This window comes from Grampus griseus, assembly GCF_964374135.1.
Source record: "Grampus griseus genome assembly, chromosome: 8".
NCBI lineage: Eukaryota > Metazoa > Chordata > Mammalia > Artiodactyla > Delphinidae > Grampus > Grampus griseus.
In genome coordinates, this window is record NC_139002.1 from 5619193 (window position 1) to 5643586 (window position 24394).

The window sequence follows — 24394 nt, forward strand, 5'->3', positions numbered from 1 at the left end:
CGGGCGTCGCGGGCGCTGGAGGAGGCGGAGCGCGGGAGGCGGAGGCCGGGCCAGCATCGGGCCTCCGGCGGGCACGCGCGCCGCGAGCGGGGCGGGGGCGCTGCGGGGGCGGCCCGAAGGCGGCGGGCGAGGGGCCTGGAGCCGGAGGTCCGCGTCCCCGGGGCCGACTCGGCCGGGTGAGGGCGAGCGCGGTGCGTGTCGGAGGTGGGGACTCCGAGGCCGCGGCCCGGAGCCCGGCGTCCCCGCCCCCGAGCCTGACGGGGCGACGCGGCGGGATGAGGCGCTGGCGCGGGGGGCGCCCGGCCGAGCCCCCGCGGCTGCCCTGGGCGGCCAGGCGCTAGGCTCGGCGCGCGGGCGGTGCTCGGCAGCGGCGAGGACCGGGACGAGGAAGAGGACGAGGACGAGGAGGAGGAGGAGGAGGGCGTCGGGCCCGGCGCCCCGCAGGACAGACACGGAGCGGCGAGCGGGGCGCAGCGACGCCGCGGCAGCGCGGCGGGGCCGCGGGGCTCGGTAAGGCGGGGGCCGCGGGAGGGCCGGGGGCGCCGGTGACGTGGGCAGGCGCCGCAGGGGAAGGCTGCGGGGGCCTGAGTTTCCTTGTCGGGAGAAATTCTTTTTAAAGTAAAGGTTCGGGATCGAATGTTCTTAGAAGGCCATCTCGGGTTTCCCCGGTCCCCGCCGACTCCGTCTCTGGCCTCCCGAGGCGGACCGCGCTCGGGCCGCTGCCTCCCGCGCCTGCCGCTTCCCCGCGGCCTCGTCGGACCGGCCGGGCGGTTCCTGGCCTGCTGCGGCGCTCCGGACCCGAGGCGCGGGCAGCGGGCCTGGGGGGCTCCGGGGGCGTCCTCGCCGTGCCCGCCCCCTGCCGTGCTCGCCGGCTCACCCGTGGAGTTTTCCCTCTCATCTTTCTAATTGGCTGAAGTTGCCGCTGCACATTGGTCGGTGCTGGTGACTTAGTGCCCTTTTCCCCCGCCATCACCCCCCACGCCCCCTTCTTGCCTTTCTCGATTTGTTGACTTGAGTAAATATTCATATTAAAAAATTACCCAAACAGATGACGAGAAACGGTAGAGGGAGAAAGTCAAAGCTGATTTCTTAGCTGTAGTCTACTTTTGGACCCTTTATAACTCCACCTTCTGTTGCTGAAGCTTAAGGAAGGTGGGGGGGGGGAGGAGGAGACCCCCAGCAGGATGCTTGGGATGCAGTTTGATAGTTATCTTTTAGGAAATAGAATTTGGATCATTATAATTTTGATCCGCATGCAGAATTGCAGTCTGCTTTTAAACTGCTTGGGGCACTGCATGATGCTACATGGATAGCTGGCAGCTGGGCCACATTGCATTGTTGTCAGCATCTCTTTTATTTTCCATTCTTTCAGAGTTTTGTTTGGCACAGATTTAGACCTTTTAAGTCAGTCTGAATGGGAATAACTTCTGATACATTGGTTGCTTTTGTAAACGTTGTCTGTATTTGTATTTCTGTTGGAAGAAAAAAAGCATATGGTGCTAGAGTGCCGTGGCTCTTAGGGTCCAGAAAATGTGCTAGTTTGAATCAGTAATTGAATTTGTTGTAATATTTTTGGGTAGTGACGGTTGTGATTCATTAATATATTTTTCCTTATTGGGTAAATTGAAATCTAACTCGAAATCTTGACATTTGGTCCTTGAACTTGAGAGTGAAGGAAATAGAAGCTTTAATTGCTGCTACAACACAACCTCAAAGTTTTTCAAGCCCTCATTGGTGTGAATTATTTTTTAATAGGGCTGTGTGTGAAGATGGAATATTATGATGTTGTGATTACCATTTTCAGGAATATCTGGAGTCTACTTCATTCCTAAAATTGGATGTGTGACGCTTTATAGAATAAGTATTCTAGAACGGTGTGAGGTTGGAACTGTGCTCAAGCTGGTTATCTTCATACCATCGTCCCTATAGCCGTCCGTGGAATAAAGCAGCACTTTGGACAGAGACTTGTCCAGACCTAGCTGGGGTGGAAGCCCAGTTTTTTACTGTATGGTGATGCACACTGAGGTGGGTGATAGGGTGTAAGTGGGCCACAGAGGAAATGTTAGTTGGAAGAACCTTCGTTGGTTATATAACTTTTTGTTTTCTAGGGCGAGACCAAGAAGCAGACAGGCAGGCTCAACTGTCATTGGAGTCTTTGATGTTGGTTTGAATTCCAGTAGTTTCGTTCCTCTTATTTTCTTTTCCTAACCTCCACATTATTTTCTAATCACCAGAAGCTATTCCACAGTTGGGCCAAGATTTTAATGGCAGTTCATTCATCTCCATTTCTCTTTCTCTTATTCTCTGTTTAGATGACTTGTTCAGCAGTGTTTCCCCTTTCTAAGCTGGTCTGGGTGTATTGTCTGCACAGTACACATAGGTTCACTATTGACTGTAAATGCATTTAACAAATGTCGAGAATTAACAGCTGTTTTCTTCAGAAGACTGTGATAGCAGAATAAAAATCGAATGAAATGAGCTAAACGTTTTCATTGCATTTAAAGATTTTGACTAATATTCTTGAAAATCTTTAAGGTTTAACCCATTAATGTGAAATTTGATGTCCATGGAAGTAGTTAAGAGGCAGCAAGGACTTGAAATCAGGTCATAGTTGCAGTTATGCTGCTTAGTAGCTGTGTGGCCTTGTCCCTGCTTTGGGCAAGTTATTTACATTTCTGAGCCTGTTTTCCTTAGGTGTAAAATGGGGATGAGAAGGCTTGCACTATCTTCCTTACAGAGGAGGGGTCAGATGAGAGAAAGGTTGTGAAAATGCTTTGTAATACTTCTTATACGCGTAAGGTATTACTGTCATTACCTATAAACTTAGTATTGAGCTGTTTTAAATGTCTTACTATCAGTTTTAAAAAATGCACATAAGGAATTAGAATGTGTTAGATCTCTTTGAGTTCCAGAATCGTGTGATTCTATCTCATTCTTAGGAGATCCATATGTGGTGTCTGCAGTTTTGGACTCCAGAGTTTTGATTATTTTGGGACAGATGTCAAGTTTATTGAGACTTTGAGCTTCTTTAAAGTATCAGTTCAGAATATTAAAGGAGATTACAAGTTAGGAGTTATGAAAAGAGCTGTTTAGCAAAAAATATTTTATATTTGTCTGCATTATTTAGGACAGACATTGGCAAAATTCAGCATGTAGGCCAGATCTGGCCTGCAGCTTGTATTTTGTATGGCCTATGAACTAAGAATGAAAATTTTTTAAATGGTTGAAAAAAATAAAAAGAATATTTCATGATGTTCAAGTTACATGAAGTTCAGATGTCAGTGCTCATAAATAAAGTTTTATTGGGATACGGTCATACTTGTTTGTGTATTGTCTGTGGCTGCGTTGGCAGTACAGCAGCAGAGTTGATTTCTTGCAACAGAGACAGTATGGCCTGCATAGCCCCCAAATTTTATTAGCTGGCCCTTTCCAGAAAAAGTTTGCCAATCTTTGATGTAGGACTTAAAATTTTTGCTTTACTTAGCACAGAGTTATTTCCTATCATAACATCATAGGGGTTAAGACCCCTGGAAAGGTACTAATTTTTGCTTTGGAGTCAGATAGACTTGTATTTGAGTACCAGCTGTGATATAAACTTTGATCCTGGATAAACGAATTAACATCTTGGTGTTCAGGTACCTCCTTTGTAATCAGAGAATATAGAATCTGTCTTAGAAGGTTGTGGTGATGATTAAATGAAATGTTACATGTCAAAGCTTAATACGATTTAGGCATACAGTAAGTACTTACTGAGTTATACATGCCAGTGATCATAAATTCTAGTGTAAACAATAAGCCTAAAATATTGCACATCACCTTGCCCCAGTATTAGAGGATTGTTCTCCTGAGTGGTATGCTACTTGGTATGGAATTTTCTCCTTTACTGAAACAGTTTAGTTAACAACTGATAATTGGAATAGCTTGAGAAGTTTCCCATATGTTGTACTGTATTCTTATTAATCACTTGCTTATTTAGATGATTAAGAATGGGTGAAAAGGTAATTCTCTTTTTTTCAGAGATCCTGGTTCTTGATAATTTCTTGGTATTAATATATGTTTGAAAGCTGAATTTAAATACCAGTTCTATGTTGGTTTTGGTGTTTCCTGTTTTTTATTTATTAATTTTATTTATTAATTTTTTTTTTTGCTGTACGTGGGCCTCTCACTGCTGTGGCCTCGCCCGCTGCGGAGCACAGGCTCCGGATGCACAGGCCCAGCGGCCATGGCTCACGGGCCCAGCCGCTCCGCGGCATGTGGGATCCTCCCGGACCGGGTCACAAACCTGCGTCTCCTAGCATCAGCAGGCGGACTCCCAACCACTGCGCCACCAGGGAAGCCCTGTTTTTTATTTTTTTGAGACAGATATTTGAGAAACAACATTAAATAAGGCCAACGTTAGATAACTTTTTAAATGTATTTGACACTCTAAGTCTTCCTTATGATTTGCATTAGCATCTAATATCCTCTTCAGAATTGGAATAATAAAACTTAATTTTTTTCCCTAAAGATAAGACCTAGTGTACTATCTGGAAGCTTCAATGTTAAGCTGCTTTCTGAAGTATGTGGTTTAAATTATCTTACAATTGACAAATTGGATGTGCTTCCCAACTTCAAGTGCTGGTTTATTTAACATTAATCCTAAACTAAGAGTGAGCAAATAAACAGAGGCCATTGTTCTGACTGAGTCAAACAGAACAGAATTGGGGCCAGTGTGACTCTTGCCATCCTACAAATTGCGCAGTTTTACACCTCGGGTGTTGCTTACATGCAGTGGGATGATACAGGGGAGACATGGGAGGGCATTCATGCTGTCCTCATTCTGTCCTTGGTGGGGCAGGGGGCCTTTCATCAAACTGTAGAGCTGCAGCCCCTGGAAAACTACACTGCAGGGTTCTGATTGTAGCACCTCAAAAACAGTAGAGGCCTAAAGAAGACCCACCATCATGAGGAGACAGTATTCTCTTTTGAGGTTAAAACATATAAACAACAAAACCAACCAGAGACTTCCTCTTTGAAGAGATGCAGGTTGAGAGGGAATATTCCTCATGGCAGCAAAATGTAAAGATTTGGTAAAACAGATGTTCATAGTTTCATAGTATCCCTGGACAAGGGGACTTCCTTGTTATTTAAAGGAGATTGTTTTAGGAAGGTAAAAGGAGGTGAGAAACAAGGTGTTTGGTTTAATTTCTCATAAGAAATTTATGAATCAGAATGTTCAGAGTGGAAGTAGAATTCTGATTTTCGGGGAGATCCTTTTATTTGGCTTTTGATCATATATTCATTTACTACTTTATTTTATGCCATGGATCATAGTATACATTAGTATTGGAGGCTGTGGAGATGGAAAGCACTGAGAGGAAAAGCATACGTGACCCATGTGGTATATGATATGTTTACGTTGTCTCTGTTAGGAAAGATAGGCACCACATTCTGGGGAAGAATTCTAAAATAAATATTCCATTCATTTTCCCTTAAAATAGTAAAATTTTTATTATCTGGGGTTCAGCCTTGTGGTCTTGGGCAGGCCATTTGATTGCGTTGTTTTTGTTCCCTTGTGTGTAGGATGGAAACAGTAATTCCTTTTCCTCTTTTTATTGGAGAGGTATGTGGTAAAAGGACTCTTAAGATGAGTAGTATTTTCAACAGTTTTGAAGAACATATTATGTGTACTTTATAAATTACCTAGTATATTAAGGACAGACAAAGGAGATCTTTGTTTAACAGAGAAAGGAGATTTGAACTTGAAGTCAGGACCTGGGTTCTTGTCTTGGCTCTGCTGTAAATAATCTGTGACTTTGGATGAGTAATTCATTTCTCTAAACCTCATTTACCTTATATGTAAATTGAGGGGTCAGACTACAGGTTTCTAAGATCCTTTCTTGCTCCAAAATTCATGATTCTTTGATTTTTTTTTTTTTTTTTAAAGTAGGGACCATCCTCTTGCACTTGCCCAGTTTCCATTGACCTTCTACCTGAGGAGAACCTGAAATCCAGTGGTCTTCCGGATTCGGTAACAATCCTGGCTCCGGTAGGATGCAGGAAACCAAATCTCTTTTATCAGTGAGTTGAGAAGTATCTATTCAGTACAAGTGAGTATTTTGTACCATGCTAAATGCAGTGGAAGACAGATATGAAAGAAGGTGGCATTGAGTCTCTGCCCTTAGGAAGTGTTCATTCCACTGGGGAGATAAACTATATTATGAAAAAGAATATTTATAAAAGAGTAGACAAGGGGACAGTGGGATGATCCCTGATCTGGCGGTTCGAGGACTTGGGTGTACTATTGGAGAGGATACTTTGTGGCTTTGTGGCCATGTGGCCCTGAACATTTGTAACATGAGCTTTGTAGACTGTCTCCAGCTCTGAAATTTAGTCATATTCTCTTTGACAGAGAGGCAGCATCTTTGAATCAGCCTGTTAGGAGACAGCTCAAGTGAGAACTGGTCAATCCAGGCCAGATTTTTATGCTCATTTTGCATAATTGCTTGATTTACTGGATAGAAGGAAAGGGTTACTTTAATTTGCTGGAAATGCATTCAAGGGACAACTTTTCTTCTGGAAAAGTCAAGCATGTGAGAAGTGACAGGAGACCAAAGTGTCCCTGCTTCTGGGTCAGTAACTCTGAGCCCTGGATCTCATTCATTATTCCCTTCTTAAGGCTTTCACTCCTGCCATTATTTTTTTCCTTAAATTATTACTCTCTCCTTACTGGATCATCTCTGTTAATATGCAGACATGCCCTATATTACTCGCAGCAGTGATTAATTGTTCACCAAATGCCATTCTCTGCAACTTCATTTCAGTAATATGGCCCCAGGTTTTCTGTGGCACATGGATGCCCAACTAGACTACATTTCCTAGCCTCCCTCTTGCAGCTCGATGTGACCACATGATGAAGTTTGGGTAAATGGATATGACCAGAAGTGATGCGAGTGATTCCTGTGTCATGGCCTTAGAAAGGAAAGCAGGTTGCTTTCTGCTTCCTTTCTGCCAGGAGAATGTAGTGCTGGTACATGTTATTCAACCTCGCAGGTGAGAGCAGCACTTTAGGGGGAGATGGATCAGTAAGATGGATCCTTGGATGGTCTCGTGGAGCAGAGCCACCCTACTACTGCTCATTTATCTCTGGGTGGTTAAGTGAGAAAGGAATACAGTTTTGTCTTGTTGGAGCCCCTAATACCTTAACTGAATAAATCACCTCTGTCAAGCCACCCTCTCCTCCACCTTAATGTTTCCCTTCAACTATTGCCCAATTTCTTTGTTTCCTTTTGCAACAGGAGAGGTTTATGTTTGCTGTGTCTACTTCCTTACCACTGGCTCTCTCTTTAGCCTGATCCGTTTGAGCTCTTGTTTCTCCACTCACTGACATTGTTTTTAATCAAGGCTGCAATGACCTGTGTCTTGTCAAAGCCAGTGATCAGCAGTGTCTATGTCTTATTGACCTCTCATCAGCATTTCCCATTGGCCAACTACTTTCTCTGACCTCGTAGCTACTCATTCTCTATGTCTTTTTGCAGCTTATCTCTACCCACCCCCCACTCTAAAATTTGGAGTGTCCCTGGGCTCTCCTCGTGTGATTTCATCCATTTTCATGGTTTCAGATGCCATTTATATGCTGAAGGAGCTCAGATTCCTTTTTTTTCCCCCTTGAGCTCTAGACTCATCTAACGCCATTCCTCCACTTGGATGTCTAATAGACATCTCAAATGTAATGTGAACAAAGCAGAACTATGAATTTCTCTTTCTTTCATTTACTCTTCCCTCCACCTTTCCAAAGTCTTCATCTTCTCAAGTGAAGTGACACCACTGTCTACTAGTTGTGCAGGCCAAAACCCCTGGGGTTATCCTCCATTTTTTCCTTCTCATCTCATATTAAAGTCCCGTTAGCTCCACCTACAGAATACAAACTGGACGTGACTACGTTTTTTCATAGTTTTTTCACTGTTAACACCTAGGCTGGCAGCCTTTCTCCTCTGGAAAACTGCCAGCAGACTTCGCTGCCTCTACTCTTGCCCTTACTCTCCTCACCTGTCCTATAACAGGAGTCAAAAATAATGTTAAATGTTAATCAGATTGTATCACCTGTTTACTGGCTTTCCAGTACACTTAACACTAAAACTAAAACTTAAAGGTTTATTATGGAAACAAAATCTCCACTGTGGCCATTTAGGAGGCCCTGTATCAGCGGTTTTTAATTGGGGAAGATCTTGCCCTTAGGGGACAGTTGGCAGTGTCTGGAGTCATTTTTGGTTGTCAGGACTGGGGGATGGGTGGTGGGGGGAGTGTGCTGCTGGCACCTAGTGGGTAGAAGCCAGGGATGCGGAGCATCCTGCACTGCACAGGACAGCCCCAACCACGATGAAAAATGCCCAGAATGTCTGCAGTGCATGGTCTGGCTCCTTGCTTCCTCTCCAACCTCGTCTTTCTCTGTCTTCTCCTTTGTTCACGGGGCTGCAATCACAATGATGTGATTCTTCTTTTTTTTTCCTTAATAGATTTTTTTTTTTTTTTTTTTTTGAGCACCTTTAGGCTCACAGCAAAATCAAGCAGAGGGTACAGGTATTTCCCACATCCTGCCGGCCTCTTCCACTGTCAACGTTCCCCACCAGGGTGGGACGTTAGCCACAACTGATGAAGCTGTGACAGCACACCATTACCACCCAAAGTCCACAGTTTTATTAGGATTCATTCTTGGTGTTGTACATTCTGTGGGTTTGGACAAATGTGTAATGACATACATCCACCATTATAGTGTCATACAGAGTAGTTTTCACTGCCCTAAAAACCCCCTGTGCTCTGCCTATTCATCCCTCACCTCCCCCCACTCCCAACCCCTGGGTATCATGATCTGTTTAATGACTCCATAGTTTTGCCGTTTCCACAGTGTCTTATAGTTGGAATCGTACAGTATGTAGCTTTTTCAGATTGGCTGCTTTCACTTAGTAATGTGTATCTAAGTTTCTTCCGTGCCTTTTCATGGTTTGATAGCTCATTTCTTTTTAGCACTGAATAATATTCCATTGTCTGGATGTACCACAGTTTATCCATTCACCTGCTAAAGGACATGTTGGTTGCTTCCAAGTTTTGGCAGTTATGAATAAAATTGCTATAAACAATCCGTGTGCAGTTTTTTTGTGGACGTAAGTTTTCAGCTCCTTCGGGTAAGTACCGAGGACTGTGATTGTGGGATTGTATGGTAAACGTATGTTTTGTTTCATAAGAAACTGCCCAGCTGTTTTCCAAAGTGGCTGCGTTGCCACCAGCAGTGGACGAGTGTCCCTTTTGTCCCACATCCTTGCTGGCACTCGGTGGTGTGAGCGTTCTGGATTTAGGCCATTCTAATAGGTGTATAGTGGATGCTGCTCTTTTTTTATCCCTTGAAGAAGCTAAGCATGTACATTTTCAGGGATTTACAGTTGCTGTTCCTTTTGCTTGGAATGTACTTCCTTCAGATCTGTGTGTGACTGCCTTCTCCTACCCCAGAGAGGCCTTTGTGATTACTGTGTACATGCAGTACCCCAGTCTTTCTCTTCTATATTACCCCATTTTATTTTCTTCATTTTAGTTTATTTATTTGCTTACGTTTTACATTTATAATCCCTTGTTCTGCAGGCTGTTTGAGGGGCATGGGCTCTGTCTAGGTATGTACTGTATCCCTAGCTTTCCTATTGAAACGTATTTATTGATGCCAGAGTGGTGCCATCCACCGTGGGGATGGGAGGCAAGGTTTTCAGTGATAATGATGAATCAGAGCATCCTGAGAGCAGCAGGGAAGGTTATGCTTTTCTGGAGGATGGAAAAAAATCCCTTGAGACAAGGCTGCTTTAGTCTTAAGTAATTAATTTTGTAGGATGGAGGAATTTACCTCGATTTTTGTGAGGAGGCAAATGACAAGAGTAAGCTGACAGCAGGGAATTTTTAAGAGAGGAAGGTTACTTCAGGGTTTAACTTCCATTTTGCCTTGTGTCTCATACCACTTGTCTCTGCATATAGAGCTACACGTTCATACTGCAGTTACATAGGCCTCCCGGTTATACATAGTTTTACCTTCTCCCAGTATCAGAGTTTCTTCTACATTTTCCTTGGAAGAGAAGCACATACCCTCTGCCTCTGTATTTTCAGTGCCTGAAAACTCAGTTACTCACCTGGCAGCCCAGTTCTTTTTTTTTTCTAATTGAAGTATAGTTGATTTACAGTGTTGTGTTAATTACTGCTGTAGAGCAAAGTGGCTCAGTTATACATATATATACACATTCTTTTTCATATTCTTTTCCATTACGGTTTATCACAGGATACTGAATATAGTTCCCTGTGCTATGCAGTAGGACCTTGTTGTTGCCCAGTTCTTTTTAAAAGGAGTTCTTATTTTTAAAAATTCCTCATTATATTAGAGTGGAATGTACCTGCCTGCATTTCCAACACCACACAGATCTGCTCTGTTTTTCACATGATGGCCTTCAGCTGTCATGGAAAAATGGCTGGTTCTTTGATCTTCCCACCAACTTTTTCTCTTTCCAGGCTAAATGTACTTATTTTCTTCAACTGTTCCTCATATGCCTAAGATTTTTAGCTCCTGTTCCAGGAGCTATTTACAAGTTATTAATCAAGCTAACTGATACAGATGTTCCATTGCCTACCTTAACAAAGAAAACTTCATAATGACCTAACTCAGGGTCAGACAGGGAATTTTCAGGTTCCTCTGAGTTCTGCTCCAGAACATGGTAAAGGGCAAAGACCCAGCCTTCAACCCAAGATTCCATTCTCCCTCCAGGTTCCTTGCATGAGGGACTTTTTGCATGTGCACATATGTGGACTCTCGAATCCGTGCATCCCCGTTCACCTTTCAGACAGCAGCTCTTTGATCATCCCTTGGACCCAGCGATATAAATACCGATGGTGGGGTCATCTGCCGTTGGGAGGATCAACTCACTCAGAGAAGAGACCTGAGCAAAGCCTAGAAGTAGCCAGGAAATTCTGGGGTCCTTGCAAAATGAGGGCTGGGTGTGTAGGCTGCAGTTGGGCATACCTTTTAGGTCCTGAGATCAGCTGGCCCCATGCATGGTCAAGGGTGTGGTCAGAGGGAGGCCAGTGCATGGCCCTTCAAAGGTCCAGGCCTAGGACAGGGCTTTATTGCTTAGGTCCAAGGTATTACTGTTCTGTCATCGTCAGACTCTACTCTTGATTCTGTTTCCCAGAGCCGGTAATTGTAGAAAAAGTTAAATTCCCTTTTACAAGTGTTCCAAATTAGACATCGCATTTTAATTAGCGCTTCCTAACCAGTGTGCCAGACAGCACTCTGAATGTGTTACAGATAGGGCAGAAATACTGATGGCCTTGCTCCTCAGAGAGGATTATCAGTGACAGAGTGGAAGAGCTTCTGCTGATCACTGTTGGCCAACAGCGGCATGGCTTACTTACTGCTGTGTGCCTGTATCTGTACTGTCATTTTCTGTATGTGTCCTCAGTGCAAAAGGCTGAGAAACCCTGCTCTAGACTGCTGTGTGGTGACTAAGCAGGTCTCATGGTATAACGTGTTTACATACAGCTTTGAGAGCATTTTTAGCAACATTAATATTTGGTCTGCCTGATGATGTTGGAGGTGTCAAAGTAGGTTTGTGCCCTTCTTATTAATGAGGATATAGGTCCAGGTTAAGTGGCTTAATCTAGCTACACGTTCTCACTCAAGTAGGGCAGTCGAAACTAGAACTACATTCTTCTGACTCATTCTGGTATATTCTCTCTACTAACCCAAATTCTTTTTCTTGCACTTTTTTTTTTTTTGGACAGCCTATCACTTCTGGTTTATTTAGGGCATGCAGGCAATTACATTTTTTTAGGGTTTTTCTGTCCCAACTTCTGTTATGTTGTTTCCCTTTATTGTTACTTTTTGACCTGAAGACTCAGGTTGATATTTAATCTCTGTTAAATGGTATCATTTGTATCAGATTCAAACAATTCATCCAGTGTCTTGCAACTTAATTGTGTGTTATGCATTTTGATAGCTTTCTTCCCTAAATTAGTGTCCTATTTAGTTGTTACAGTGACGTTTGTCTGAAATGGTCACCCTGCATTGTTTATAAAAGGTTAGATTACATTAAAGCAGGAAAATGTGCAATACATTTTAGAAATCTTTCTTTCCTAAACCAGTTATGATTAAAAAAAGTTCTGGCATGTAAGTGTAAATTCACTTCCCTTTTTATTTAGTGCCCATTTTGTATTGATCTTTACAAAAGTTATTTTATTTAAACCTCAGTAACCTCACTTACTCATGTTACCTAAGTGCTGGATTGATTCATAATTCAAATCTAGGTCTGTTTAACCTCAAAGTACCTGTGCTTTTCCTCAGTACTAGTCTATAAATAATGTGAAATGATTTCTAAACATTTAACTTGAGCTGAGAAAGGGATGTTTCCCAGATTTATATTCTTACATTTGGAATAAGTAATTCTCTGTTACTCATGCACAGGACAGGCCCCCTCACCACACCCCCCGGCCCCCCCATTATCTGGTCTAAATGTCAGTAGTGCCAAGTTGAGAAACCCTGCTCTAAAGGTTTTAAGTAGTCAAGGTTTTACTTTGAATGTGTGTGTGTGTATTTAGCCAACAGCATCATGGTGATAGGTGCTAGAATGGATCAGAGATAGTTTCTCCTACTCCCTGCTTGGGAACAGGTTGTCAGTGACATTAGAACATGATTTTTTTTTTTTTTTTTTTTTTTTTGCGGTACGCAGGCCTCTCACTGTTGTGGCCTCTCCCGTTGCGGAGCACAGGCTCTGGACGCGCAGGCTCAGCGGCCATGGCTCACGGGCCCAGCCGCTCCACGGCATGTGGGATCTTCCCGGACGAGGGCACAAACCTGTGTCCTCTGCATCGGCAGGCAGACTCTCAACCACTGCGCCACCAGGGAAGCCCCTCTTTGTCCATGTTTAATTTTTATTTTTTTGGCTGCACCATGCGGCCTGTCGGATCTTAGTGCCCCGACCAGGGATCGAATGCCTCCTGCAGTGGAAGTGCAGAGTCTTAACCACCAGACCGCTAGGGAAGTCCCTGTCCATTTTTTTAAAATCAGGATTTTTGTTGTTGTTGACTTGTTGGAGTTCTTTATATATTCTGGATACCAATCTCTTACCAGATATGTGGTTTCAAATATTTTCTTCCATTCTGTGGGTGGCCTTTCACTCTGTCGATGGTGTCCTGTAATGCACAGCAGTGTTTAATTTTGATGAAGTCCAGCTTATCTATTTTGTCTTTTGTTGCCTTTGCTTTTGGTGTCATATCCAATAAATCATTGCCAAATCCAGTGTCCTGAGGTTTCTCCCTTACATTTTCTTATAAGAGTTTTATAGTTTTAGCTCTTTTATTTGGATCTTTACTCCAGTTTGAGTTAAATTTTCTGTATCTTATAAGGGTCCAGTTTTTTTTGTTTTTGCATGTGGATATCCAGTTTTCCCCAATACCATTGTTGAAAAGACTATCCTTTTTCAGTTGAATGGTCTTGGTACCCTTGTTGGAAATCATTTGCCTATATATGCAAGTACTCCTACTGATTTTATAGATGAGGTGATACTGAGATGTGACTGATAGATAATACTAATACATGAAAAAAAATGTTTACCGCAAAGTAATCTATATTTGGTACAGTAAGATGAAGGAGGTTTTTAGGGTTGTGAGGTCTCTTTTTGTGTTGTAGTCTTCTCCCAGGAGAATTAAGTGTCAGTAACCCAGTTACTGTGTTTGCATCCCAGTTCTGATAGGTTGCCAACTCCATGCACTAAGTCAGTGATTTTTTTCAAACTTTTCTAGCAACAAAACCCTTTCTTTTTTCCCCCTCAAACAAAATCATAGGTGGACCTCCAGGATTTTAATGATAATTAGTATTTTGTTATTATATATTCATCTAAAAAAATCAGTGTATAATATTTACCTATTTTTGCTAATTGATTATAGCACAAATTCATGAATTTGTGGTTTCCCCTGTGTTGAAAACATGTGCCTATTATGGTTTTAAAATTTCTGCCTGTTATCGTTTTAAGAATAGGTAATGATGTATGGGAACACCTTCAAATCAAATGTTTGCAAAACATCTGAAGCTCTTCCATGGCTGTCAGTGTGAAAAATACTAGCTTATTTAGGTATCTTTGAGGTTCAGCTTGTGATTATGGAGAACCATTTTTCTCTATGCAAAGTTGGCTAGAGAGTTAATATGAGAAAGTCTTGACTTCCTTAGTGCTGAGATGCGGGGCTAATTTAATAGCCTAACAGCTGGCTCAGACTGACTTTTCATTTTTATACTCAGGATCTAAGGGTTAGTGTCAAAAGATATCTCATTTTTCTGTGTGTCCTATGGTGGTTTAAACTTAAGGCCAATTTAGATCTTGTATTTTAAGATACTGACATTGATAAGGATACCAGAATTTGTGTAGCTAGTTGTAAGAATTTTATTCTTTGAGATTTGATTTTAAGTATGTCAGCAGCATTTGTTAAGTTTGGAAGATAGTAATTTTGGGTTTCAGCATTCTTATTAGATAAAGTAAGGTCTTCAAAAAACGAATCACTCTTTTTTTTAAAAAGTTCTTTTTCCTAATGGAGTGTCTCCCATGAATTAACTGTATGTATAATGAAATCTACTCTTTTCTAAAGCTGTAATCATTACTTAATTACTGTGCAATGGCATTAAGTAATTTTGCAAAGCCCAAGATGCTTGAAACTTGGTATAGCTGGTGATATTTTAAATTTAGCAACAATAAGAAATACTCCTGTTCGGGCTATATAATACAAGTGTTGCAAAAGGTTTTGTTTGATTTCTTGCATACTCTTTTTTTTAAAGCTTTCCCAGCTTTATTGAAATGTTGACATGTAACGTAAAAGTTTAAGATGTACAAGCTGATAATTTGATACAGTATATATTGCAAAATGATTACCACAATAAGATTAGTTAATATCTCCATCCCCACAGGCTATTACCATTTTTTTTTTTTTGGTGTGGTGATAACATTTAAGATCTACTCCCTTAATATCTTTCAAGTGTATAATACAGTATTGTTAAATGTAATCACCACGCTGTACATTAGATCCCCAGAAAACATACTCATTTTATAGCTGGGTGTTTGTACCTTTTGACCAACATCTCTCAGTTTCCTCCACCCCAGCCCCCGGCAACCACCATCCTACTCTCTATTTCTATGAATTCAGCTTTTTTTTGGTTCCACATAGAAGTGAGAACATACAGTGTTTGTCAAGGTCCATTCATATTGTTACATATTGTTTCCTTCTTTTTTTTTTCTTGGCTGAATAATCTTCTGCTGTATATATACCACATTTTCTTTATTCATTCATCCATTGATGCACACTTAGGTTCTTCCCATGTCTTGGCTATTGTGAATAGTGCTGCTCTTCAAGATAGTGATTTCATTTCCTTTGGATATATACCCAAGTGGGATGGCTGGATCAGGTGGGAGTTCTGTTTTTAACTTTTTGAGAAATCTCCATATTGTTTTCTATCGTGGCTGTACCAAATGACATTCCACCAACAGTGCACAAGGGCTCCTTTTTCTTTACATCTTTGCCAACACTCGTTGTCTCTTGTCTTTTTGAGGACAGCCATTCTAACAGGTGTGAGGTGATATTTCATTGTGGTTTTGATTTGCATTTTCCTAATGATTAGTGATATTGAGCACCTTTTCATGTACCTGTTGGCCACTTGTTTGTCTTCTTTGGAAAAATGTCTATTCAGTCCTCTGCCCATTTTTTAATCAGATTTAAAAAAATGCTCTTTTTCTTTTTTAGTGTATTTAAAAGGTAGTGTTTAAGAATTGACTTTGTTGTTGATACATTTGGGAAAACAAACAGGTTCCTGTATGCATGTTCAACTGTTCTGTCCTGTAGGGATACATTCTGACCTGATGTTTTAAAAACTTCCCTAAGTGTGTAAACTGTATTTTGAAATGGTTTTAAAATAGAAGGTTTAGCCAGATTTTACAGCTGTTTATTTGTAAATTTGGTTAAACTAATAACTCAGCATTCATTCAGTAGATATTTACTACCTATCTATTAGAAGTGGATTTGTAGGGGATTAAAAAGTAGGGATTTTCTTTTGCTATCTATATTGTTAGAAATTAAAAAAAATAAGACAGCTAGAATAATATTGAATATAGTACAGTATAAACTTTTTTTGAAATTGAAGAAAAATTAAAAGCTCAAAAAGTATATTTTAATTCTATTTAGTTTTCGTGGCATGCTCGATTTATTCTGTCATAAGTAAATATTGTTTGTGAACATTTTGTTAGATTTCCATATTTTCTCTTAATTTGTGTGTGAAAGGCAGACATTTCCCTCTTTCTTTTTTAAGTAAATAAATTTATTTATTTAGTTATTTTTGGCTGCATCTGGTCTTCGTTGCTGCTCACGGGCTTTCTCTAGTTGCGGTGAGCGGGGGCTGCTCTTCGTTGCGGTGCGCAGGCTTCTCATTGCAGTAGGTTCTCGTTGTGGAGCACGGGCTCTAGGTTCACGGGCTTCAGTAGTTGTGGCTCACGGGCTCAGTAGTTGTGGCTCACAGGCTGTAGAGCGCAGGCTCAGTAGTTGTGGCTCACAGGCTTAGCTGCTCCGTGGCATGTGGGATCTTCCCGGACCAGGGCTCAAACCATGTCCCCTGCATTGGAAGGCGGATTCTTAACCACTGCACCACCAGGGAAGTCCCCATTTCCCTGTTTATATGAAGCGCCATCTTCATTTATCATACGGTGATATGGCAACGGCTAGCCATAAACATCAATACGTTTAGTTATAAAAATCCTCAGAATTTGAATATTTTTTCTATAGGAATTTTTATATATCATTGCTAGTAGCATATTAATTTCCTGCTAAATAAGATTCTAATATAATCAGTTTTCCCTTTTTTTCTTTGCACCATTAATATTCTAGGAATCATTTTAGATTCCTAGACATGTTTAGAGTCTAAGTTACTTCAATAAACAGAACAAGTTGCTTATCAGCTCTTTGCTCCTCGTAGGAAGCAGTTTTCATACATTTATTTGCTTAAGAGTATGTCTTGAAAACTATTTGGTGAATTCCTCATTACCTGCTTGCTTAGCATAGGAAGAGGCGGAAACAGAAAAAAACGCTTGGTTTTTACTGGTTTTCTTTCTTTTAGCATTACTGTCTAATCAAAACAGGGGCCTGGGCTTCAGCATATCGAGAACTGAGTTCATGTAACTGGAGCTGATCTGTTTATATAGGCTAACCTCTTGGAAGGTAGAAAGGGAAGGTCTGAAACAGGAGAAGAGGTTTAGAAAATCCTTTAGCTTAGTCTTAGCTAGATTAGTGTTATGAAAAATATTATGATATTCTTAGTGTTTAGGATTAAGGACTTTAGTAGAAGTAGAAAAAAAGAAATGCTTGGTTAAATGAGCTGATAAAGGCCCTAGTGGTTTAGAAGTATTTCTGAGTTACTGAAGTTCATGCAACAAGATCTGGAATAACTTTTCCTTTACTTTAGACCCTCTTCCTTTGTTTAGCCCTGTCCAGAGCCACCTTATACTCCATCTCAACAATATTTCTGTATTTCTGTGATCTTTGTTATATGCATTTCGTTCTTTTTGCTTCTTTCAGCTGTATTCCTTTCCATTGCATGCTCATTAAAATTAAAAACATTGTGATCTTGGACCCATTTGCTCTGAGGAGTATGGTGTTTAGCACACTGTTGGAGGCTCAGTAAGTTTTCAGAAATATTTTCAGCCTTCCACAGTGTTTGCCTTAGTTAGAAACAGTTCTGGAAAGCTTTCTTTGTGGAGGAAACTGCCTCTTATCTTTGTACTGGCAGAGTCCTTGCAGCATCATGCTTCAGTTGATTTGTGTTCATTTAGCAGCTCTGCTGCTAAAACTTTTTTTTTTTCCCAAAGATGCTTATGTAATTCCTTTTTGGATTACTTACTGGTTAATTTTTTGGGTAATTATATTTTGATTAATTATTCAGCTATAATAAAAGTATTGTATGAGAATAGATTTTGGAGGTTGCTGTTAGCACATGAAAGTAGTAGGAATTTATTTAAAAATTGGTTTAAATGGAGAGTTTTAACAATTAAATTTTGACTTCTGTGCTTAAAGAGTTGTTAAAGTATATGCATAAAGGTAAAATTACTTGTATTCTAAATTATAATACTGTATTTATACTATTTTTCAAACATATATTCTTTAGACTCTTTTATTTTAAAATAAATTTTATAACTTTGAGATTTCTTATTTAGATATATTTATTGTCACATTTTAAGAGAGAACTTTTAGATTTATAACTCTGTATAAAAGCCCATAATAAATTTCTTTACTTTTTATCATGTGGGTATGATTTAAAATAGAGAAAGGCAACAAGGATGAGAAAAACCCTGAAAAAGTCTTTAACAAAAGCTTTACTAAATCATGTTATAGGAAGTGTGATAATTATGACAAGAAATTGTAAGACCATTACTGTCAGTGATGTTCTTTGTGTTTGGCTAGAATCAACATTCATTTATGCCCAGGTAAATACATTATTTTATTTCACAAAAGAGATGTAATAATTTATGGCTGAAGCGTAAATGAAATACTATGGCCCTTCAGTTAAGTAATGCACATGCAGGCCTCGGATGTAAAATTTCAGTCAGTGTAGTTGTTGCAGCCCATGTCATTGAAGGAATGGGGACAAAAGTTTGTTTGTAACTACCATGGGACTGAGTACAAAGACGCCAGTGACCTTTGAACTTCTGTGGCTGTGCATCTGAACAAGGAATTGTTTGAGGATGGGAAAAGCTGCCAGTAGACTTGGGATGTGCTTTTCCCTTGCTTTCTATGGAATTGTTGAGTGACCCTCCTCCAGAAAAACAAGCACAAACCCAAAAAACAAAAAGCTTAATTGGAAGAAATTCTTATTAGTCCCAGAGCAATCTCATGTCCGCACAGCTAAATCTAAGTAGATATTCATATCCCAAAGTGATAGTCTCTATAAAAATATTGTCTCCGCATACAAAAATGGCAGTGTTAATTACTACCGCTTTATGCATTGACTAATCTGGTAGATGCTCGTGGTTTCTTCCTCTGCAGTGCTTGTTATCTTCTTCGTAAAAGCTATCCTGCAGCTCTTCTGGTTGAAAAGTCCTTCTGTATCTGGGTCACACTAATTCCTTAGCTTGCTTTTTTACATCGTTTAAAGGTAGGGCATTATTCAGTCAGTGAAACCTATAAATATTTGTGAAATGAATGAGTGGGCACAGGAAAAGTGTTATTTTTTTGTGTGAGAAAGTAGGGATAATGGTATCTGCAGTAGTGTTTTTTTTCCTTTATCCCAAGGTGGTTAATAAAAATCTGGTAATATCTCTCAATATGAGAATACCATAAATGCAGCATCTCTTTTGCAAATATAGAGTAGCTCGGCCTTTGAGTCTTGGTTGCACTAGCCAGTGTTCAAACTGGGCTTAGATAACAAGGTTTTATTTCAAGTCTGTTGTCCTTGGAAAGACTAAGGAATCAATACTAGTATTACCATTTCGGTGAAAAGCTGCCTCTGGCTTATGTTGTTGCATATCTCTCACCCATGATTGATAAAGCAGGAAGTTTGTATTGGAAACTAATGCACTGATTCACCATTGAATAGTGCATGTGCTTTGAGGTAGTTCCTCTTTCCCATCAATAATGCATTTGTGTATTTCTTTTCGTATACTTTTGGGTAGTTCTCTTTCTGATCAGTGGTCAGCACCATGGTTTGGTTTATTGGTTATGATATATGTGGTCATATTGCTTAACCGGGGCCATTGGGATTGAGTCTCTGACTTTAGGAGGAGCTTTGTCTCTGTAAGTGGTAAGAGTTAAGGTGGGAAAAATGAGTATGGTAGTTATGATAACTCTTCAAATGTCTTTATGTATATATTAAAATCCTGATTTACCAGAAGTTTAACATAATTTCTTTTTTTTTTTTTTTTTTTTGCGGTACGCGGGCCTCTCACTGCCGCGGCCCCTCCCGCCGCGGAGCACAGGCTCCGGACGCGCAGGCCCAGCAGCCGTGGCTCACGGGCCCAGCCGCTCCGCGGCATGTGGGAGCCTCCCAGACCAGGGCACGAACCCGTGTCCCCTGCATCAGAAGGCGGACCCCCAACCACTGTGCCACCAGGGAAGCCCTAACATAAATTCTTATTGCTACTTGGAGAATTTTGTTCATCACACTCTTATGGAAAGTTACTTAGGAGGTTTAGCCTTGAGTCTTGATTTATCAGCTACTGTTATGAAATATAACAATTTTTAAAAATACATGTATTTGTTTTATTTATTTCTGGCTGCATTGGGTCTTCATTGCTGCGTGCGGGTTTTCTCTCGTTGCGGTGAGCGAGGGCTAGTCTTCATTGTGGTGCACGGGCCTCTCATTGCAGTGTCTTCTCTTGTTGTGGAGCATGGGCTCTAGGTGCATGGGCTTCAGTAGTTGTGGCACACGGACTCAGTAGTCGTGGCTCGCAGGCTCTAGAGCACAGACTCAGTAGTTGTGGCACAAGGGCTTAGTTGCTCTGCGGCATGTGGGATCTTCCCAGACCAGGGCTCGAACCCGTGTTCCTGGCATTGGCAGGCAGATTCTTAACCACTGCGCCACCAGGGAAGCCGGAAATATAACAGTTTGCTGCCAGAAGTTCTTCAGACTCTTGTTAGGACTGTTTAAATTGCCTAAGATGAGCACGGCCTCCAGATGTTTATCCTGGAGACCAGCTCCTCTGGAGGCAGAGATGTAGCACGGAGAAGACTGTGGCTGAGACCCAAAGGAGGGTAGGTGAAGAGTGGGTGCTAGGAGACGGGCGGGGCTGAAAAGAGAGCAGAGGAGGTACAGACAGCTGCAGGTAAGAGCCTCTCAGATCCCAGCTAAAGGAAATAGGAGAAACTGGAGGCATCCTGTAGAGGAGAAAATCCTTAAATGTTTCGAAGAGTACAAAAAATTAAATTCAACTTACTTGGGTTAATTGATGTATATCTTTTATTCAGTTTTGCTTTGTTTTAAAGTCTTTCCTGTGATATGTATTGAACTTAGTTTAAACTTTAATGTGATAGTTGTTTAAGAGAGAACAAGCAAACCTTTGCACAAAATAGAGAATATATTTGATAGACTGCTCGAAAATTGCAACGTAACATTTAGTGAATTGAATATTCCGCTTTAAAAATCCTCCAGTAAATGTATTGTTACTGATTTGGATGAAAATAATTTTTTGAATAGTCCACTTTATTTTATTAAAATGGATGGTTTATTCAGGGGAAGAATAAAGAGGAGGACTAAAGAATATGGGAAATACTGGTTGAATATAGCATTATTCACATCTGTTACATCGAGAGGAAATGTTTGTGTTCTGATAACTGTATTTCAGCAGAAAAGTGCCATGTTTATGAGATGACAGATGCTAATTAAAGTTAATTTGGTTGAATGGTGAATAATGGTTTAGGTCAGAAAAGGGCAGAATGAGAATTCACTGTTCATTCTGAAAAAAATTTGTCAGGAAATAAATACTCTCTTTAGAATTTAAGAAGTTCTGTTTTTTTTTTTTTTCGGATTCGTTATTACTACATCTAAGAACTGAGTATTTTAGAAAACGTCATTCAACTTTTTTGTAACTTCTGGTTTAAAAGATTAAAATTGAAATATGAAAGGAAAACAATCTGGACATTGATCTTTAGCTGCTAGCTGGAGAAATGGTGGGTGTGCCTGGCCTTGTGATGTTACAGGGCCTGAACTTTAAGATTTCTTCCTGTGGGAAATAGTATGAAAAATGCTTCGGAAAAAGAGTTGCCAGAGTTGTACCACAGAACATTGCCTCTAGTGCCATGAGCCACAAACTTGTAAATTGCTAGATTAAAAAAGTATATTCAGTATTAGTAAAAACATCAAGTACTCATCATAGCTATGGCAGAGATTCCTCATTGCCTATCTGATATCCATTTCCCCATGTTTCCTAATAGAACTTATAAAGTTTTGCTAGAAGTAGAAGTAGGCCTAGCTAAAAAAAGTATACATTTCTTGGCCTCCTTTCCAGCCCGAGCAGCCATGTAACATAGTTCTGGTCAGTGAGATGTAGGCAGAAATTTCTGGATAGGCAGAAATTTCTGGATGAAGTTCTTTAGAAAGCCCTTTTACCTGTTTTTTTTTCTCCTGCGTAGAAATCAGACACCATGCCTGGGGCTAGACCAGTATTCTAGAGGCCTTTAGAGGAAAGCCAGGAGATTTACAGAGATCTTCCCCCATGTATTCCTAAGCTGCCAAACCCGTGTCAGCAAGTGCCTCTGTGCACTTCCATTTGACGAGAAGAGTAAACCCCTGTCTTGCTTAAAACAGTATAATTTTAGGCTTCCTTTTACATGCATCAGAACATTATTCCTAACTGATATAATTATTTACATGCCCGTTATAATCTGCTTCCTGGAGATTTGAAATCGTCTCATTATAATTTAACAAGGGATTTTATCTAACTTCAAATCCGGAAGACCTTGGGAGTTTTGGAATTATTTCTGTCTTTTAGACTTGATTGGACCAGCTGGATATCCAGCTGGATGGATATTGGTTACCAAGGAGGTCTGAGGAAATGTGAGGAAGTAGTCATAAATAGTCCAGCATCACCCACTGTCACTTCATCCTCTCTTTCATTTTAGTTCCTGGCTTCATTTGGCTACATAATCTATAGTGAAACTACTGGAGCTCCCTCTGAATGGAGAGGATTTCAGGTAGTTATAGCACAGTCAGGAATCTGACTGATGACCTGATCTCCCTCCATACCAAGGTTAACTGTGGAGACCATTTCCCTTTAAAAAAAAAAAACTTATTCAGGTGTAATGTACATACAGGGAAAGTACACAGATCATACATTTACAGCCTTATGACTTTTCACAAACTGAACATATCTGTGTAACCAGCATCTTGATCAAGAAACAAAGAGGTTCCTCTATTGCCCTCGTGGATTATCAGTATCCTTCTAACAGCATACATTAGTTTTTGCCTGTATGTGTATTGTATATACATGGAATCATACAGAATGTACTCTTTTGTGTCTGGCTTCTTTTGCTCAGCATTTCTGTGAGATTTGTCCATATTGTTATATATAATTATAGGTCATTCATTCTCATTGCTGTGTAGCATCCCATTGTGTGACTATATTCCAGCTTATTTATCTCATCAACTGTTGGTGGGCATTTGGATTGTTTCCAGTCTTGACTTATGAATACTGCTGCTAAGAACATTCTTTTGGTAACCATATGTAAATATTCTGTTGGGTATGTACTTTGGAATGGATTTGCTGGATCATAGGGTATCAGTGCTGGAGAGTTTTAGCTCCTCTGCCTTCTCATCTGCACTTGATTTGTCATTGCTTTTAACCTAGTCATTCTGGTGAGTGTGTATTTTGTGAAGTGCCTGTTTGTCTTTTGCCCATGTTCTATTGAGTTGTAGGTCTTTTCTTACTGTTTGTGGGAGTCCTTTTTATATTCTGGATACTAGTCCTTTGTCAGATATTTGTATTGTGAATACCTTTTCCTCTTCTGTGATTTGCTCTTTCACTCTTTAATTGTCTTTTGAGGAATAGGTCTTTATATAATCCAATTTATCAGATTTTCTTTTATGGTTAGTGCTTTTTGGGTAATGTTAAAAAATATCTTTGCCTACTCCAGCGTCACAAAGATGATGATCTATATTTTCTTCTCAAAAACTTCATTATTTTACCTCTTATATGTAGATCTTCCCTCCATCTAGAATTGACTTTTGTCTAGATATGAGGAAGGGGGTCACAAAATATTTTTCTCCATATGGTTATGTAGTGGAGTCAGCACCATTTGTTAAAAAGATTATCCTTTCTCCTCCACTACAGCGTTAGGTTTGTCTTAAATCAGGTAACCAGATGTGTGGCTTGTTTCTGGACATGATTCTATTCTGTTCCATCAGTCAGTTTTTCTACCCTTGTGCAAGTAGCATACTGTTTTAATTATTATAGCTTTATAATGGGTTTTGTTAACTGTTAGTGTTAAGTTCTTCACCATCTTTGTTCTTCTTTAAGATGGCCTTAGCTAACTGGTGATTGTCAACCGGTTATATGGAGTTAATATTCATTCTGTATGCCTTCCACCCTCTACCATACACATCCCTCAACCAGCTGACTGAAATACTGGCTTAATCTACTTAGCTGTCAAGAGGACCCAGTTAGGACCTCTAACCTCTTAGTGGATTTTCAGATTTATTGAGTAAACAGAAAACAATTTCTTTTCTGTTTATTGAGTAAACAGAAAATGTGATGAATTAAATTATTCATCACATTTAAACTCAGTGCTCGCTTTTAGCATAAATCACTGCTGTGTGCAGTAATCAAATATTTAGTTCAAATGTGTATATTTAATTGCACTGAGGCTTAATTTTCTC

General features: G+C 40.4%; 1 pseudogene across 1 annotated transcript in view; it reads left to right on the forward strand.

The window, feature by feature from the left end:
• Positions 1-275: 275 nt before the first annotated feature.
• Positions 276-24394, forward strand: part of LOC309825626 — a 47800-nt pseudogene continuing 23681 nt past the window's right edge. Inside the window, exons 1-2 of the transcript XR_014298539.1 lie at positions 276-326; positions 369-510. The product of XR_014298539.1 is annotated as an uncharacterized misc_RNA (transcript). The remainder of the gene's footprint in view (positions 327-368; positions 511-24394) is intronic.